Below are 12,944 nucleotides of genomic sequence, written 5' to 3'. Positions count from 1 at the left end.
CGATTTAGAAGGAAATGTCTTAGAACACATAGTACTCGTATTTCATAGCGACGGAATTTCCGTGTGAATTCGTCAATGTTTGGGAGTGAGGGATGCAGTAAAGAAGGATTAGTGGATCGGAAATGAGATTGTCGTATCCCAAAAGAAAATCCTGTCGTTTCCATAGAAACGTTACTCGATTTAGAAGGAATTGTCTTAGAACACATTGTACTCGTATTTCACAGCGACGGAATTTCCGTATGAATACGTCAATGTTTGGGAGTGAGGGATGCAGTAAAGAAGGATTAGTGGATCGGAAATGTGATTGTCGTATCCCAAAAGAAAATCCTGTCGTTTCCATAGAAACGTTACTCGATTTAGAAGGAAATGTCTTAGAACACATAGTACTCGTATTTCATAGCGACGCAATTTCCGTGTGAATTCGTCAATGTTTGGATGTGAGGGATGCAGTAAAGAACGATTAGTGGATCGGAAATGTGATTGTCGTATCCCAAAAGAAAATCCTGTCGTATCCATAGAAACGTTACGCGATTTAGAAGGAAATGTCTTAGAACACATAGTACTCGTATTCCACAGCGACAGAATTTCCGTGTGAAATCGTCAATGTTTGGGAGTGAGGGATGCAGTAAAGAAGGATTAGTGGATCGGAAATGAGATTGTCGTATCCCAAAAGAAAATCCTGTCGTTTCCATAGAAACGTTACTCGATTTAGAAGGAAATGTCTTAGAAAACATAGTACTCGTATGTCACAGCGACGGAATTTATGTGTGAATTCGTCAATGTTTGGGAGTGAGGGATGCAGTAAAGAAGGATTAGTGGATCGGAAATGTGATTGTCGTATCCCAAAAGAAAATCCTGTCGTTTCCATAGAAACGTTACTCGATTTAGAAGGAAATGTCTTAGAACACATAGTACTCGTATTTCATAGCGACGGAATTTCCGTGTGAATTCGTCAATGTTTGGGAGTGAGGGATGCAGTAAAGAAGGATTAGTGGATCGGAAATGTGATTGTCGTATCCCAAAAGAAAATCCTGTCGTTTCCATTGAAACGTTACTCGATTTAGAAGGAAATGTCTTAGAACACAGTACTCGTATTTCACAGCGACGGAATTTCCGTGTGAATTCGTCAATGTTTGGGAGTGAGGGATGCAGTAAAGAACGATTAGTGGATCGGAAATGAGATTGTCGTATCCCAAAAGAAAATCCTGTCGTTACCATAGAAACGTTACTCGATTTAGAAGGAAGTGTCTTAGAACACATAGTACTCGTATTTCATAGCGACGCAATTTCCGTGTGAATTCGCCAATGTTTGGGAGTGAGGGATGCAGTAAAGAACGATTAGTGGATCGGAAATGTGATTGTCGTATCCCAAAAGAAAATCCTGTCGTTTCCACAGAAACGTTACGCGATTTAGAAGGAAATGTCTTAGAACACATAGTACTCGTATTTCACAGCGACGGAATTTCCGTGTGAATTCGTCAATGTTTGTTAGTGAGGGATGCAGTAAAGAACGATTAGTGGATCGGATATGAGATTGTCGTATCCCAGAAGAAAATCCTGTCGTTTCCATAGATACGTTACTCGATTTAGAAGGAAATGTCTTAGAACACATAGTACTCGTATTTCATAGCGACGCAATTTCCGTGTGAATTCGTCAATGTTTGGGAGTGAGGGATGCAGTAAAGAACCATTAGTGGTTCGGAAATGTGATTGTCGTATCCCAAAAGAAAATCCTGTCGTTTCCATAGAAACGTTACTCGATTTAGAAGGAAATGTCTTAGAACACATAGTACTCGTATTTCATTGCGACGCAATTTCCGTGTGAATTCGTCAATGTTTGGGAGTGAGGGATGCAGTAAAGAAGGATTAGTGGATCGGAAATGAGATTGTCGTATCCCAAAAGAAAATCCTGTCGTTTCCATAGAAACGTTACTCGATTTAGCAGGAAATGTCTTAGAACACATAGTATTCGTATTTCATAGCGACGCAATTTCCGTGTGAATTCGTCAATGTTTGGGAGTGAGGGATGCAGTAAAGAACCATTAGTGGTTCGGAAATGTGATTGTCGTATCCCAAAAGAAAATCCTGTCGTTTCCATAGAAACGTTACTCGATTTAGAAGGAAATGTCTTAGAACACATAGTACTAGTATTTCATAGCGACGGAATTTCCGTGTGAATTCGTCAATGTTTGGGAGTGAGGGATCCAGTAAAGAAGGATTAGTGGATCGGAAATGAGATTGTCGTATCCCAAAAGAAAATCCTGTCGTTTCCATAGAAACGTTACTCGATTTAGAAGGAAAAGTCTTAGAACACATAGTACTCGTATTTCATAGCGACGGAATTTCCGTGTGAATTCGTCAATGTTTGGGAGTGAGGGATGCAGTAAAGAAGGATTAGTGGATCGGAAATGAGATTGTCGTATCCCAAAAGAAAATCCTGTCGTTTCCATAGCAACGTTACTCGATTTAGAAGGAAATGTCTTAGAACACATAGTACTCGTATTTCACAGCGACGGAATTTCCGTGTGAATTCGTCACTGTTTGGGAGTGAGGGATGCAGTAAAGAAGGATTAGTGGATCGGAAATGTGATTGTCGTATCCCAAAAGAAAATCCTGTCGTATCTATAGAAACGTTACTCGATTTAGAAGGAAATGTCTTAGAACACATAGTACTCGTATTCCACAGCGACGGAATTTCCGTGTGAATTCGTCAATGTTTGGGAGTGAGGGATGCAGTAAAGAAGGATTAGTGAATCGGAAATGAGATTGTTGTATCCCAAAAGAAAATCCTATCGTTTCCATAGAAACGTTACTCGATTTAGAAGGAAATGTCTTAGAACACATAGTACTCGTATTTCATAGCGACGCAATATCCGTGTGAATTCATCAATTTTTGGGAGTGAGGGATGCAGTAAAGAAGGATTAGTGGATCGGAAATGTGATTGTCGTATCCCAAAAGAAAATCCTGTCGTTTCCATAGAAACGTTACTCGATTTAGAAGGAAATGTCTTAGAACACATATTACTCGTATTTCATAGCGACGGAATTTCCGTGTGAATTCGTCAATGTTTGGGAGTGAGGGATGCAGTAAAGAAGGATTAGTGGATCGGAAATGTGATTGTCGTATCCCAAAAGAAAATCCTGTCGTTTCCATAGAAACGTTACTCGATTTAGAAGGAAATGTCTTAGAACACATAGTACTCATATTTCACAGCGACGGAATTTCCGTGTGAATTCGTCAATGTTTGGGAGTGAGGGATGCAGTAAAGAACGATTAGTGGATCGGAAATGAGATTGTCGTATCCCAAAAGAAAATCCTGTCGTTTCCATAGAAACGTTACTCGATTTAGAGGGAAATGTCTTAGAACACATAGTACTCGTATTTCATAGCGACGCAATTTCCGTGTGAATTCGTCAATGTTTGGGAGTGAGGGATGCAGTAAGGAACGATTAGTGGATCGGAAATGTGATTGTCGTATCCCAAAAGAAAATCCTGTCGTTTCCATAGAAACGTTACTCGATTTAGAAGGAAATGTCTTAGAACACATAGTACTCGTATTTCACAGCGACGGAATTTCCGTGTGAATTCGTCAATGTTTGGGAGTGAGGGATGCAGTAAAGAAGGATTAGTGGATCGGAAATGAGATTGTCGTATCCCAAAAGAAAATTCTGTCGTTTCCATAGAAACGTTACTCGATTTAGAAGGAAATGTCTTAGAACACATAGTACTCGTATTTCATAGCGACGGAATTTCCGTGTGAATTCGTCAATGTTTGGGAGTGAGGGATGCAGTAAAGAAGGATTAGTGGATCGGAAATGAGATTGTCGTAACCCAAAAGAAAATCCTGTCGTTTCCATAGAAACGTTACTCGATTTAGAAGGAAATGTCTTAGAACACATAGTACTCGTATTTCATAGCGACGGAATTTCCGTGTGAATTCGTCAATGTTTGGGAGTGAGGGATCCAGTAAAGAAGGATTAGTGGATCGGAAATGAGATTGTCGTATCCCAAAAGAAAATCCTGTCGTTTCCATAGAAACGTTACTCGATTTAGAAGGAAATGTCTTAGAACACATAGTACTCGTATTTCATAGCGACGGAATTTCCGTGTGAATTCGTCAATGTTTGGGAGTGAGGGATCCAGTAAAGAAGGATTAGTGGATCGGAAATGAGATTGTCGTATCCCAAAAGAAAATCCTGTCGTTTCCATAGAAACGTTACTCGATTTAGAAGGAATTGTCTTAGAACACATAGTACTCGTATTTCACAGCGACGGAATTTCCGTGTGAATACGTCAATGTTTGGGAGTGAGGGATGCAGTAAAGAAGGATTAGTGGATCGGAAATGAGATTGTCGTATCCCACAAGAAAATCCTGTCGTTTCCATAGAAACGTTACTCGATTTAGAAGGAAATGTCTTAGAACACATAGTACTCATATTTCACAGCGACGGAATTTCCGTGTGAATTCGTCAATGTTTGGGAGTGAGGGATGCAGTAAAGAACGATTAGTGGATCGGAAATGAGATTGTCGTATCCCAAAAGAAAATCCTGTCGTTTCCATAGAAACGTTACTCGATTTAGAGGGAAATGTCTTAGAACACATAGTACTCGTATTTCATAGCGACGCAATTTCCGTGTGAATTCGTCAATGTTTGGGAGTGAGGGATGCAGTAAGGAACGATTAGTGGATCGGAAATGTGATTGTCGTATCCCAAAAGAAAATCCTGTCGTTTCCATAGAAACGTTACTCGATTTAGAAGGAAATGTCTTAGAACACATAGTACTCGTATTTCACAGCGACGGAATTTCCGTGTGAATTCGTCAATGTTTGGGAGTGAGGGATGCAGTAAAGAAGGATTAGTGGATCGGAAATGAGATTGTCGTATCCCAAAAGAAAATTCTGTCGTTTCCATAGAAACGTTACTCGATTTAGAAGGAAATGTCTTAGAACACATAGTACTCGTATTTCATAGCGACGGAATTTCCGTGTGAATTCGTCAATGTTTGGGAGTGAGGGATGCAGTAAAGAAGGATTAGTGGATCGGAAATGAGATTGTCGTAACCCAAAAGAAAATCCTGTCGTTTCCATAGAAACGTTACTCGATTTAGAAGGAAATGTCTTAGAACACATAGTACTCGTATTTCATAGCGACGGAATTTCCGTGTGAATTCGTCAATGTTTGGGAGTGAGGGATCCAGTAAAGAAGGATTAGTGGATCGGAAATGAGATTGTCGTATCCCAAAAGAAAATCCTGTCGTTTCCATAGAAACGTTACTCGATTTAGAAGGAAATGTCTTAGAACACATAGTACTCGTATTTCATAGCGACGGAATTTCCGTGTGAATTCGTCAATGTTTGGGAGTGAGGGATCCAGTAAAGAAGGATTAGTGGATCGGAAATGAGATTGTCGTATCCCAAAAGAAAATCCTGTCGTTTCCATAGAAACGTTACTCGATTTAGAAGGAATTGTCTTAGAACACATAGTACTCGTATTTCACAGCGACGGAATTTCCGTGTGAATACGTCAATGTTTGGGAGTGAGGGATGCAGTAAAGAAGGATTAGTGGATCGGAAATGAGATTGTCGTATCCCACAAGAAAATCCTGTCGTTTCCATAGAAACGTTACTCGATTTAGAAGGAAATGTCTTAGAACACATAGTACTCGTATTTCACAGCGACGGAATTTCCGTGTGAATTCGTCAATGTTTGGGAGTGAGGGATGCAGTAAAGAAGGATTAGTGGATCGGAAATGTGATTGTCGTATCCCAAAAGAAAATCCTGTCGTATCCATAGAAACGTTACTCGATTTAGAAGGAAATGTCTTAGAACACATAGTACTTGTATTCCACAGCGACGGAATTTCCGTGTGAAATCATCAATTTTTGGGAGTGAGGGATGCAGTAAAGAAGGATTAGTGGATCGGAAATGTGACTGTCGTATCCCAAAAGAAAATCCTGTCGTTTCCATAGAAACGTTACTCGATTTAGAAGGAAATGTCTTAGAACACATAGTACTCGTATGTCACAGCGACTTAATTTATGTGTGAATTCGTCAATGTTTGGGAGTGAGGGATGCAGTAAAGAAGGATTAGTGGATCGGAAATGAGGTTGTCGTATCCCAAAAGAAAATCCTGTCGTTTCCATAGAAACGTTACTCGATTTAGAAGGAAGTGTCTTAGAACACATAGTACTCGTATTTCACAGCGACGGAATTTCCGTGTGAATTCGTCAATGTTTGGGAGTGAGGGATGCAGTAAAGAAGGATTAGTGGATCGGAAATGTGATTGTCGTATCCCAAAAGAAAATCCTGTCGTTTCCATAGAAACGTTACTCGATTTAGAAGGAAATGTCTTAGAACACATAGTACTCGTATTTCACAGCGACGCAATTTCCGTGTGAATTCTTCAATGTGTGGTAGTGAGGGATGCAGTAAAGACGGATTAGTGGATCGTAAATGTGATTGTCGTATCCCAAAAGGAAATCCTGTCGTTTCCATAGAAACGTTACTCGATTTAGAAGGAAATGTCTTAGAACACATAGTACTCGTATTACACAGCGACGGAATTTCCGTGTGAATTCGTCAATGTTTGGGAGTGAGGGTTGTAGTGAAGATGGATTAGTGGATCGGAAATGAGATTGTCGTATCCCAAAAGAAAATCCTGTCGTTTCCATAGAAACGTTACTCGATTTAGAAGGAAATGTCTTTGAACACATAGTACTCGTATTTCTTAGCGACGCAATTTCCGTGTGAATTCGTCAATGTTTGGGAGTGAGGGATGCAGTAAAGAACGATTATTGGATCGGAAATGTGATTGTCGTATCCCAAAAGAAAATCCTGTCGTTTCCATAGAAACGTTACTCGATTTAGAAGGAAATGTCTTAGAACACATAGTACTCGTATTTCACAGCGACGGAATCTCCGTGTGAATTCGTCAATGTTTGGGAGTGAGGGATGCAGTAAAGAACGATTAGTGGATCGGAAATGACATTGTCGTATCCCAAAAGAAAATCCTGTCGTTTCCATAAAAACGTTACTCGATTTAGAAGGAAATGTCTTAGAACACATAGTACTCGTATTTCATAGCGACGCAATTTCCGTGTGAATTCGTCAATGTTTGGGAGTGAGGGATGCAGTAAAGAACGATTAGTGGATCGGAAATGTGATTGTCGTATCCCAAAAGAAAATCCTGTCGTTTCCATAGAAACGTTACTCGATTTAGAAGGAAATGTCTTAGAACACATAGTACTCGTATTTCACAGCGACGGAATTTCCGTGTGAATTCGTCAATGTTTGGGAGTGAGGGATGCAGTAAAGAACGATTAGTGGATCGGATATGAGATTGTCGTATCCCAAAAGAAAATCCTGTCGTTTCCATAGAAACGTTACTCGATTTAGAAGGAAATGTCTTAGAACACATAGTACTCGTATTTCATAGCGACGCAATTTCCGTGTGAATTCGTCAATGTTTGGGAGTGAGGGATGCAGTAAAGAACCATTAGTGGATCGGAAATGTGATTGTCGTATCCCAAAAGAAAATCCTGTCGTTTCCATAGAAACGTTACTCGACTTAGAAGGAAATGTCTTAGAACACATAGTACTCGTATTTCATAGCGACGCAGTTTCCGTGTGAATTCGTCAATGTTTGGGAGTGAGGGATGCAGTAAAGAAGGATTAGTGGATCGGAAATGAGATTGTCGTATCCCAAAAGAAAATCCTTTCGTTTCCATAGAAACGTTACTCGATTTAGCAGGAAATGTCTTAGAACACATAGTATTCGTATTTCATAGCGACGGAATTTCCGTGTGAATTCGTAAATGTTTGGGAGTGGGGGATGCAGTAAAGAAGGATTAGTGGATCGGAAATGAGATTGTCGTATCCCAAAAGAAAATTCTGTCGTTTCCATAGAAACGTTACTCGATTTAGAAGGAAATGTCTTAGAACACATAGTACTCGTATTTCATAGCGACGGAATTTCCGTGTGAATTCGTCAATGTTTGGGAGTGAGGGATGCAGTAAAGAAGGATTAGTGGATCGGAAATGAGATTGTCGTAACCCAAAAGAAAATCCTGTCGTTTCCATAGAAACGTTACTCGATTTAGTAGGAAATGTCTTAGAACACATAGTACTCGTATTTCATAGCGACGGAATTTCCGTGTGAATTCGTCAATGTTTGGGAGTGAGGGATCCAGTAAAGAAGGATTAGTGGATCGGAAATGAGATTGTCGTATCCCAAAAGAAAATCCTGTCGTTTCCATAGAAACGTTACTCGATTTAGAAGGAAATGTCTTAGAACACATAGTACTCGTATTTCATAGCTACGGAATTTCCGTGTGAATTCGTCAATGTTTGGGAGTGAGGGATGCAGTAAAGAAGGATTAGTGGATCGGAAATGAGATTGTCGTATCCCACAAGAAAATCCTGTCGTTTCCATAGAAACGTTACTCGATTTAGAAGGAAATGTCTTAGAACACATAGTACTCGTATTTCACAGCGACGGAACTTCCGTGTGAATTCGTCAATGTTTGGGAGTGAGGGATGCAGTAAAGAAGGATTAGTGGATCGGAAATGTGATTGTCGTATCCCAAAAGAAAATCCTCTCGTATCCATAGAAACGTTACTCGATTTAGAAGGAAATGTCTTAGAACACATAGTACTCGTATTCCACAGCGACGGAATTTCCGTGTGAATTCGTCAATGTTTGGGAGTGAGGGATGCAGTAAAGAAGGATTAGTGAATCGGAAATGAGATTGTTGTATCCCAAAAGAAAATCCTATCGTTTCCATAGAAACGTTACTCGATTTAGAAGGAAATGTCTTAGAACACATAGTACTGGTATTACATAGCGACGCAATATCCGTGTGAATTCATCAATTTTTGGGAGTGAAGGATGCAGTAAAGAAGGATTAGTGGATCGGAAATGTGACTGTCGTATTCCAAAAGAAAATCCTGTCGTTTCCATAGAAACGTTACTCGATTTAGAAGGAAATGTCTTAAAACACATAGTACTCGTATTTCACAGCGACGGAATTTCCGTGTGAATTCGTCAATGTTTGGGAGTGAGGGATGCAGTAAAGAAGGATTAGTGGATCGGAAATGTGATTGTCGTATCCCAAAAGAAAATCCTGTCGTTTCCATAGAAACGTTACTCGATTTAGAAGGAAATGTCTTAGAACACATAGTACTCGTATTTCATAGCGACGCAATATCCGTGTGAATTCGTCAATTTTTGGGAGTGAGGGATGCAGTAAAGAACGATTAGTGGATCGGAAAGGTGATTGTCGTATCCCAAAAGAAAATCCTGTCGTTTCCATAGAAACGTTACTCGATTTAGAAGGAAATGTCTTAGAACACATAGTACTCGTATTTCATAGCGACGGAATTTCCGTGTGAATTCGTCAATGTTTGGGAGTGAGGGATGCAGTAAAGAAGGATTAGTGGATCGGAAATGTGATTGTCGTATCCCAAAAGAAAATCCTGTCGTTTCCATAGAAACGTTACTCGATTTAGAAGGAAATGTCTTAGAACACATAGTACTCGTATTTCATAGCGACGGAATTTCCGTGTGAATTCGTCAATGTTTGGGAGTGAGGGATGCAGTAAAGAAGGATTAGTGGATCGGAAATGTGATTGTCGTATCCCAAAAGAAAATCCTGTCGTTTCCATAGAAACGTTACTCGATTTAGAAGGAAATGTCTTAGAACACATAGTACTCGTATTTCACAGCGACGGAATTTCCGTGTGAATTCGTCAATGTTTGGGAGTGAGGGATGCAGTAAAGAACGATTAGTGGATCGGAAATGAGATTGTCGTATCCCAAAAGAAAATTCTGTCGTTTCCATAGAAACGTTACTCGATTTAGAAGGAAATGTCTTAGAACACATAGTACTCGTATTTCATAGCGACGGAATTTCCGTGTGAATTCGTCAATGTTTGGGAGTGAGGGATGCAGTAAAGAACGATTAGTGGATCGGAAATGTGATTGTCGTATCCCAAAAGAAAATCCTGTCGTTTCCATAGAAACGTTACTCGATTTAGAAGGAAATATCTTAGAACACATAGTACTCGTATTTCACAGCGACGGAATTTCCGTGTGAATTCGTCAATGTTTGGGAGTGAGGGATGCAGTAAAGAACGATTAGTGGATCGGATATGAGATTGTCGTATCCCAAAAGAAAATCCTGTCGTTTCCATAGAAACGTTACTCGATTTAGAAGGAAATGTCTTAGAACACATAGTACTCGTATTTCATAGCGACGCAATTTCCGTGTGAATTCGTCAATGTTTGGGAGTGAGGGATGCAGTAAAGAACCATTAGTGGATCAGAAATGTGATTGTCGTATCCCAAAAGAAAATCCTGTCGTTTCCATAGAAACGTTACTCGATTTAGGAGGAAATGTCTTAGAACACATAGTACTCGTATTTCATAGCGACGCAATTTCCGTGTGAATTTGTCAATGTTTGGGAGTGAGGGATGCAGTAAAGAAGGATTAGTGGATCGGAAATGAGGTTGTCGTATCCCAAAAGAAAATCCTGTCGTTTCCATAGAAACGTTACTCGATTTAGAAGGAAATGTCTTAGAACACATAGTATTCGTATTTCATAGCGACGGAATTTCCGTGTGAATTCGTCAATGTTTGGGAGTGAGGGATGCAGTAAAGAAGGATTAGTGGATCGGAAATGTGATTGTCGTATCCCAAAAGAATATCCTGTCGTTTCCATAGAAACGTTACTCGATTTAGAAGGAAATGTCTTAGAACACATAGTACTCGTATTTCATAGCGACGGAATTTCCGTGTGAATTCGTCAATGTTTGGGAGTGAGGGATGCAGTAAAGAAGGATTAGTGGATCGGAAATGCGATTGTCGTATCCCAAAAGAAAATCCTGTCGTTTCCGTAGAAACGTTACTCGATTTAGAAGGAACTGTCTTAGAACACATAGTAATCGTATTTCATAGCGATGGAATTTCCGTGCGAATTCGTCAACGTTTGGGAGTGAGGGATGCAGTAAAGAAGGATTAGTGGATCGAAAATGTGACTGTCGTATGCCAAAAGAAAATCCTGTCGTTTCCATAGAAACGTTACTCGATGTAGAAGGAAATGTCTTAGAACACATAGTACACGTATTTCACAGCGACGCAATTTCCGTGTGAATTCGTCAATGTTTGGGAGTGAGGGATGCAGTAAAGAAGGATTAGTGAATCGGAAATGAGATTGTTGTATCCCAAAAGAAAATCCTATCGTTGCCATAGAAACGTTACTCGATTTAGAAGGAAATGTCTTAGAACACATAGTACTCGTATTTCATAGCGACGCAATATCCGTGTGAATTCATCAATTTTTGGGAGTGAGGGATGCAGTAAAGAAGGATTAGTGGATCGGAAATGTGACTGTCGTATCCCAAAAGAAAATCCTGTCGTTTCCATAGAAACGTTACTCGATTTAGAAGGAAATGTCTTAGAACACATAGTACTGGTATGTCACAGCGACGGAATTTATGTGTGAATTCGTCAATGTTTGGGAGTGAGGGATGCAGTAAAGAAGGACTAGTGGATCGGAAATGAGGTTGTCGTATCCCAAAAGAAAATCCTGTCGTTTCCATAGAAACGTTACTCGATTTAGAAGGAAATGTCTTAGAACACATAGTACTCGTATTTCACAGCGACGGAATTTCCGTGTGAATTCGTCAATGTTTGGGAGTGAGGGATGCAGTAAAGAAGGATTAGTGGATCGGAAATGTGATTGTCGTATCCCAAAAGAAAATCCTGTCGTTTCCATAGAAACGTTACTCGATTTAGAAGGAAATGTCTTAGAACACATAGTACTCGTATTTCATAGCGACGCAATATCCGTGTGAATTCGTCAATTTTTGGGAGTGAGGGATGCAGTAAAGAACGATTAGTGGATCGGAAATGTGATTGTCGTATCCCAAAAGAAAATCCTGTCGTTTCCATAGAAACGTTACTCGATTTAGAAGGAAATGTCTTAGAACACATAGTACTCGTATTTCATAGCGACGGAATTTCCGTGTGAATTCGTCAATGTTTGGGAGTGAGGGATGCAGTAAAGAAGGATTAGTGGATCGGAAATGTGATTGTCGTATCCCAAAAGAAAATCCTGTCGTTTCCATAGAAACGTTACTCGATTTAGAAGGAAATGTCTTAGAACACATAGTACTCGTATTTCATAGCGACGGAATTTCCGTGTGAATTCGTCAATGTTTGGGAGTGAGGGATGCAGTAAAGAAGGATTAGTGGATCGGAAATGTGATTGTCGTATCCCAAAAGAAAATCCTGTCGTTTCCATAGAAACGTTACTCGATTTAGAAGGAAATGTCTTAGAACACATAGTACTCGTATTTCACAGCGACGGAATTTCCGTGTGAATTCGTCAATGTTTGGGAGTGAGGGATGCAGTAAAGAACGATTAGTGGATCGGAAATGTGATTGTCGTATCCCAAAAGGAAATCCTGTCGTTTCCATAGAAACGTTACTCGATTTAGAAGGAAATGTCTTAGAACACATAGTACTCGTATTTCACAGCGAGGGAATTTCCGTGTGAATTCGTCAATGTTTGGGAGTGAGGGATGCAGTAAAGAACGATTAGTGGATCGGATATGAGATTGTCGTATCCCAAAAGAAAATCCTGTCGTTTCCATAGAAACGTTACTCGATTTAGAAGGAAATGTCTTAGAACACATAGTACTCGTATTTCATAGCGACGCAATTTCCGTGCGAATTCGTCAATGTTTGGGAGTGAGGGATGCAGTAAAGAACCATTAGTGGATCGGAAATGTGATTGTCGTATCCCAAAAGAAAATCCTGTCGTTTCCATAGAAACGTTACTCGATTTAGAAGGAAATGTCTTAGAACACATAGTACTCGTATTTCATAGCGACGCAATTTCCGTGTGAATTTGCCAATGTTTGGGAGTGAGGGATGCAG

Source organism: Schistocerca piceifrons, chromosome 5, assembly GCF_021461385.2.
Source record: "Schistocerca piceifrons isolate TAMUIC-IGC-003096 chromosome 5, iqSchPice1.1, whole genome shotgun sequence".
NCBI classification, from domain to species: Eukaryota; Metazoa; Arthropoda; class Insecta; order Orthoptera; family Acrididae; genus Schistocerca; species Schistocerca piceifrons.
Note: the sequence above shows the minus strand (reverse complement) of the source record.